Source organism: Heptranchias perlo, chromosome 2 (genome assembly GCF_035084215.1).
Source record: "Heptranchias perlo isolate sHepPer1 chromosome 2, sHepPer1.hap1, whole genome shotgun sequence".
Lineage (NCBI taxonomy): Eukaryota > Metazoa > Chordata > Chondrichthyes > Hexanchiformes > Hexanchidae > Heptranchias > Heptranchias perlo.
In genome coordinates, this window is record NC_090326.1 from 127,286,333 (window position 1) to 127,293,726 (window position 7,394).

The window sequence follows — 7,394 nt, forward strand, 5'->3', positions numbered from 1 at the left end:
ATATCTTATTTGTTTTGAACTGTACACCTGGTCTCTCTCATTTTGGGATTCAACAATTACTGAATCACTCTGTTTTATAAATAGATATGTATGAACCTAAATTACTGAACAGAATGATGCTGAAATGCAAGGTTCAAACTATCTCTAAAATTGGAAAAGATAACAATATGACTGTAGTAGAAGACTGAATAGAATTAGAGTTCAATTTTAAGGACTCAGTGACAATAAATATAAAATGTATGCATCCTAATTCATCAGAGAAATCCCATTCCAGATTGAGTTACTAAGCCCCTCATTATCATATTAAAAAATCTTCCCCTTCTAAATCCAAGCTAACTGCTATTGTACAGATGATCTTCAAGTTTAATTCGGATCATTGATTCCATTATTTTGCATGGGATGGAAGTACGACTTATGGATCTGTACTTGTCAGTGTCTGTTTTGTCACCCTCTTTGAATATATTTCCAATCTACTGGTACCTCACCAGTGTCTAATGACTCCCTCCATCACCCCCCCCCCCCCCCCACCCCCTGATGATTGTTAATGTCTCACAAATCTCCTCCCCTAGTTTCTCCCAGTACTCTGGGGTAAATATGCTTAAATGGGGTTTCTGCCGCACTTCTTACTGCGATGGAAACGGGAACAGCTCGGAGGAAATTCCCAGCCCCTCTATCCCTGTGGATTTATTTGTCTTGCCCCATTTAGCCTGTCCAGGATTTCCATCTTATTTATGACAAAGTCATTGATTTTACTTGGGATATCTTTGTGAGGCAAGGGCATGTTGCTCAAGTCTTCCCTTATGAATACTTGGAGGATGTAATCATTCACAATATTTATTATTTTGTGCTCATCTTCAGTTTTGAGCCCATTTGTATCTTTTATGATTTTTCACCTCTTTTCTGATTACCGTCGTGCTGTGTTATGCTGAAAGATTTTTTTTACTGTTCTGCTTCATCTCAGCTGCAATGTCTTTTTACAGGACTCTCTTTGGCCTCTGACCCTTTTAATGTGTTTCTGCACTTTCTCATATTCATACCAGTGAGCCCATTCTCTTTTCTCCCCGCAGCATTTGTACAGGCCATTTTTCCTTGTTACCTAATTTTTAATTTGTTTGTTAATCCATTTAGAGTGATATTTTTTGTCTGAGATTGTTGGTTTTGGGAATGTATTTATCCCACATGCTCAGGATTCCATTTTAAACTTATCTTCTACTGAAGTGTTATTGAACAACTGTCCCAAGCCCCATCTATTTTCTTTAGTTTGTCTCATTTCATCCAATTCAGCCCTTTCGAAGTTATGCAGCTGGCTCCTGCTCCTATTTCTGACTCCCAGATCATGTTAAACTTCATTATTCTGTGATCACTGTCCCCAGGGGTGCTATCACTTCCATTTTGTGTACATTTTCTGGGTCATTACTGAATGTCAGATTAAGATGAGCATTGCTTCTCATTGTTTCCCCGATGTTCCACATTGGGATTGACTACCTTTGCCTGCAGAGCTTTTTGGGGCCTTTGCAAGGGCTCTTAACTGGTGAGAGTTTGGATGGGCATAATGGAGGCATAATTGACCGAATTCTGGGGTAGACCAGGAACTCCCTCGAGCCTGCCCTGAAGACATGGGGAAGCAGGCGAACGACTCACCTACTCCCCCCGCACAGGAATTTACCACAGGTGAATGGGGTAGAATCCCTGCACATCCAGATTCCACCCCAAATTCTGTCCCCCCCCCACCTCCCCACCAGGTAGGTAATGTGCCTGTTATAGAATCATAGAATCATAGAATCATAGAAGTTACAACATGGAAACAGGCCCTTCGGCCCAACATGTCCATGTCGCCCAGTTTATACCACTAAGCTAGTCCCAATTGCCTGCACTTGGCCCATATCCCTCGATACCCATCTTCCCCATGTAACTGTCCAAATGCTTTTTAAAAGACAAAATTGTACCCGCCTCTACTACTGCCTCTGGCAGCTCGTTCCAGACACTCACCACCCTTTGAGTGAAAAAATTGCCCCTCTGGATCCTTTTGTATCTCTCCCCTCTCACCTTAAATCTGTGCCCCCTCGTTATAGACTCCCCTACCTTTGGGAAAAGATTTTGACTATCGACCTTATCTATGCCCCTCATTATTTTATAGACTTCTATAAGATCACCCCTTAACCTCCTACTCTCCAGGGAATAAAGTCCCAGTCTGTCTAACCTCTCCCTGTAAGTCAAACCATCAAGTCCCGGTAGCATCCTAGTAAATCTTTTCTGCGCTCTTTCTAGTTTAATAATATCCTTTCTATAATAGGGTGACCAGAACTGTACACAGTACTCCAAGTGTGGCCTCACCAATGCCCTGTACAACTTCAACAAGACATCCCAACTCCTGCATTCAATGTTCTGACCAATGAAACCAAGCATGCTGAATGCCTTCTTCACCACCCTATCCACCTGTGACTCCACTTTCAAGGAGCTATGAATCTGTACTCCTAGATCTCTTTGTTCTATAACTCTCCCCAACGCCCTACCATTAACGGAGTAGGTCCTGGCCCGATTCGATCTACCAAAATGCATCACTTATCTCTGGTTGAAATTAGTTTTGGGCAGTAGCTCAAAATGGGCGATGGTGAATGGGCAACCCATTTTACACCCAGCTTGATTTATTTTTCACTGAGTCAATGGAAAAGAAAGTCGAGCAGGATGTAAAATGGGCTGCCCATTTACTATCGCTCGTTTTCATGTAACGCCCAAGGCCTATTTCAGCCCCGAAACCTTTTCTTCATTTTGTGCAGTTTAAGTCAATGGTGTTGTGTGGGATGAGTTTTCTTTTGTGTCAGGCTGGACAAAAATATTTATCAACCATTTGATGTTGAGCTTGAAATCAAAAAAATGAAAATCAGGCAGGTTCAGTAAGGGGGCGGTGATCTGAACCGTCAGGTTACCACCCAGGCCCTGAAGATGAAAATCTACCCCCCTGTCATGTTTTAAAAAACCCAGCTGGTGCGGGAAGGGTCCTACCACCCCTACCTGAACTGCTCTATAAATGACTCCAGTCCCACAATATGTGCTTAACTCTTAAGTAGTTCCCACCACTTTCTCATTAGCACAACAGCTGCCAGCTATAGCATTATCAGCCCTTTAGAGTAAAGCTCCTTCTACAATGCTGCAACTACGTCATAATCTTAAATAACTGGTCCCAGAAATGGAAATTCCACACCAACACAGCACTGCACTAGAGTGAATTTGCCATTAACATCACCAGCCATTCTCTTGATAAGTGCCAATGTAGTGTTAATTAATGTTGAATTATTGTTCTGTGGAAGTGCGCAATAGCAACTGGGCTGTGATCCTTACAGCTGACAGTGTGAGGAGATTACTATCCCGTCATTCTGGGCTGGTTTCAAACACAGGGCCCTGAGGTGAAAGGAAACTATTCTAATCACCGCTGGTGATGATATTTTTGGTATCACAAAATTTCTGTAGCTTTACAGAATTAAATGCTTTCCTATTGGGAAGTTTGATTTCATTTTATAAAATCACATGCAGTTCAAAATCAGTTATGGCAAGTGCCTTGCTCCACACCCAATCAATGCTTTAATTGACTTGGGAGTGCTTGATGTGGCTCTATAGGGTCGATTTTACTGAGTTGTATTACCGGAACAGAAGTTCACACTGAGAAGCCTCACACCATGGGCGGAAATTTGTCAAATGTACCCTCAGGTGTCAGAAGCAGAAAAGGTGTTTTATTTGTCTGCGCTGACATAGTGCCATTCAGCCCATCGTGCCTGTGCTAGCTCTTTGAAAGAGCTACCCAATTAATCCCATTCCCCTGTTGCTCCAAAGATTCTATGAGACCTTAGTTTGGTGTTCCTGTTTAGGGATTTTTAGGAAAACAGATATAATTACTCCTTGTCTTTACCAACGCCTCTGTTAGTTAAGAGATATGCTTCAATATTCAATGCTAGAAGGTCTTTGGAAAAATTTGAAGTAAGCCAGAGGCTTAGAGAGTAAGCACAGCAATCACCTTCGCTGATATTAGAAAGAAAACATGGTTAGTTGGTACTTGGCCCTATAAATCCTCCTTTAACTACTCGTGAGATCAGGGAGGTGACACAAAGGCAATTGATACACAGTAAAGGGTACCTCTCCTGTAGCTGATCAGTGATTCACAGAAGCTCCTTCAGTTACACACAGATTTTGATGTAGATGGAAATACATTCTGTTTGTAGCGTTTATCCTTCATTAAAAGAACGTGATATGCATTTCACTATTATGAGGCAAAATAATAAGAAAAGAATTTATAAAGCACCTTTCGTGATGTAAGGTGCTTCAAGAAAACCCATTGCCAGCAGCTCAAGAAAAATGTCAGCAAATTATTAACCACTGTTTTCAATAAATCTTACTCATAGAATACATTTAAGACCATTATCCTTTGAACGAGCGGCACCTTCCTCCCCATTGCTCCATGATGATCCCTATTCTTCGAGGCATTTGAACATTGACCCTTTCAAGGAAATATCTTTCCCTGGCATTTGAGGGGGCTGGAACGATTAAACCATGGTGTCATTATCTGAGAGGCAGCAACATCTTGAGCTATCACTCCTGGTGGCCCATTCTTGCTAGGCATCGGCTCAGTTGGGCTCATGGTCAGTGAGAGAACAGAATGAATAATCCTAATTAAATCCTGCAAAATGGTGTTGAGACATTAATAAAACCAGTTGTCGCTGCCATTCAGAATGCCACAACTGTCCTTAGATCCTCCTAACACCGTGTAGCTACAGATCTCTCTTGGACTGCATCAGAGTAGTCTGTGTGATCTTGCAAACTACTTCATCATGTTGCAGATGCAGGTTGTGGACTTCTACACCATCTGCAACATGTGTGTGGACACCGTCTCCACTACCGCATGTGCACAGTTCTGGTCTCCATATTATAAAAAGGATATACAGGCATTGGAAAAGTTGCAAAAAAGATTTACTAGGATGATACCAGAACTGAGAGAACATACTTATCATGAAAGGCTGGGGCTCTTTTCTGTAGAAAAGAGAAGGCTGAGGGATGACCTAATAGAGGTCTTTAAGATAATGAAAGGGTTTGATAGGGTAGACGTAGAGAAAATGTTTCCACTTGTGGGGGAGACCAGAACTAGAGATCATAAATATAAAAGATAGTAAATAAATCCATCCGCTAATAAATCCAATAGGGAATTCAGGAGAAATTTCTTTACCCAAAGAGAGGTAAGAATGTGGAACGCGCTAACACAAGGAGTAGTTGAGGCAAATAGCATAAATACATTTAAAGGGAAGCTAGAGAAGCAAACGAGGGAGAAAGGAATAGGAGGGTATGCTGATAGGGTTAGATGAAGTAGGGAGGGAGGAGGCTCGTGTGAAGTATAAATACCAGCATAGACCAGTTGGGCCGAATGGTCTGATTCTGTGTTGTAGACTTGATGTAACTTGATTTTAAAAAGCATTTGGACAGTTACATGGGTAAGATGGGTATAGAGGGATATGGGCCAAGTGCAGGCAATTGGGACTAGCTTAGTGGTATAAACTGGGCGACATGGACATGTTGGGCCGAAGGGCCTGTTTCCATGTTGTACACTTCTATGATTCTATGATTCTATGATTTGCTCCCGTATAATTTTTTGTTTTGAAAACAGGGCCCAAGGATCTAGGTCCCATGGCTTTTCAGCCAAAGTCTGTTGTTTCTCCAGTAAGCCATGACTGGCTCCTCCTCGTCAATTCCCAGCTCCTCCTGCTCACTGGTATTCTGTGTGACACCCTGTGATATTCCCTCCGACCCGCTAAGCAAATCCTCCTGAGTGGGTGTATGTGGACTGGTGTTCGATTAAGTAAGGTAAAATGATCAGCGTTGGTGAGGCTGATGTAGGAGTTATTGAGCTGGAGGTGCCAGGTTGTGCTACAAACAGTCATCAGTTTCTCACTGAATATCAGGTAGGAGGGTTGTAAAGGAAGATTTTTAAGAGGGTGGACTCGCAAGAGTGGCTTTGAAGATGTAAATGAGCAATGATAGGAGATCTTACAATAATGGTGAACATCTGGAGAATATAACAACTCTCTGCACTTTAGGCAATCTCTGCCATTACCAACCTGTTCCTGAAGCTTTACCTCCCCCTCCACCCCTCCCCCAGTGGCAGTAAACCAATCAGGAGTGGAGATACCCATTCCAACCTCACATTGCATGAAACATTATGTTTGTCCCAGGTTTCCAGCGGTGTCACATGTGCAGGCAGAAGTACTGCCCCACTGTGTTTCTGTTGTGCAGAGGAAAATCCAGCCCATGTTCTGCACAGGTCTCTCTTCCCCCAAAAGGCTGCGGTTTCTGGTTCAATTGAAAAACTGAGATTGATACATTTTTGTTAGGTAAGGCTATCAAGGGATAGGGATCAAAGGCGGGAAAATGGAGTTGAGGTACAGATCAACCGTGATCTAACTGGACGGCAGAACAGGCTCGAGGGGCTAAATGGCCTACTGCTGCTCCTACATAGGTCAACGAGTTGTTCCCAAATATAACTCACTGTAAGAAGATATTCTTTTCAAGGCTTGCTTCATTAGTAATGAATGGTACGTACAGAAAGGAAATTATAGGGCTGAAATATCTACCCTGCCAAACCAACCGAAATTGCAGTTAAAATGGCCCTTTCGACTTGCCCGCACCATCCCGTGGATTATAATTGTAACCTGCTCTTCCGAGCAGGCAAGCGAGACCTCCACAGGAAGGCAGCAGGGTCTTTTTATAAATATGCAGATTGGGCTCAGATAATTGTCATCTGCAATTTTAACCGGAGGGGGCTTCCCTGCAAGGCCAACCTGATGGCATGAGGCCCAGAAAGATAAGTGATTTTTTTTAGTTTCTTTGTAGGTTCTGGAGGAACAGGAACTCTAGACCCGCCCCCTCCCCAGCCGCAATGCCGCTTACCTGACTGCCCCAGGGACAGCTTCTTCAGGTTGCCGGCGGCAATCCCCTGCCGCCCTAAATTCCTCTCCCACCTGCTGGCCAGATGCCGCTTCTCGCCAGGTTTGGGCAGGAGACTGAGGGAGCCTATGCAAATAAGGCTCAGGAGTTAAAATCTCTGCAGTCTTTTCTAGCTTGTTACTAGTTCACTTACTAACAAATGCTACAGTTGTAAAGTACTTTGAGATGGCCTAAAGATATAACAAGGCAGGGTACAAATGTGAGTCCTTTCTTTCAGTGCAATTACACTGCCATTTTTGCATCAGTGGGCAGTAATTTCAGGTGCGCCATGAAATAAATGTGGCATTATGTCTCAGCGGACAGATCCCCTGATTTGACTTCAAACACAATAAAGCCAAGTGGTGTAAGGCTCATGACAGAAAGCCATCTCACACCAGTTGAAGTTTGCACAGTAGGACCACCTGGGACTT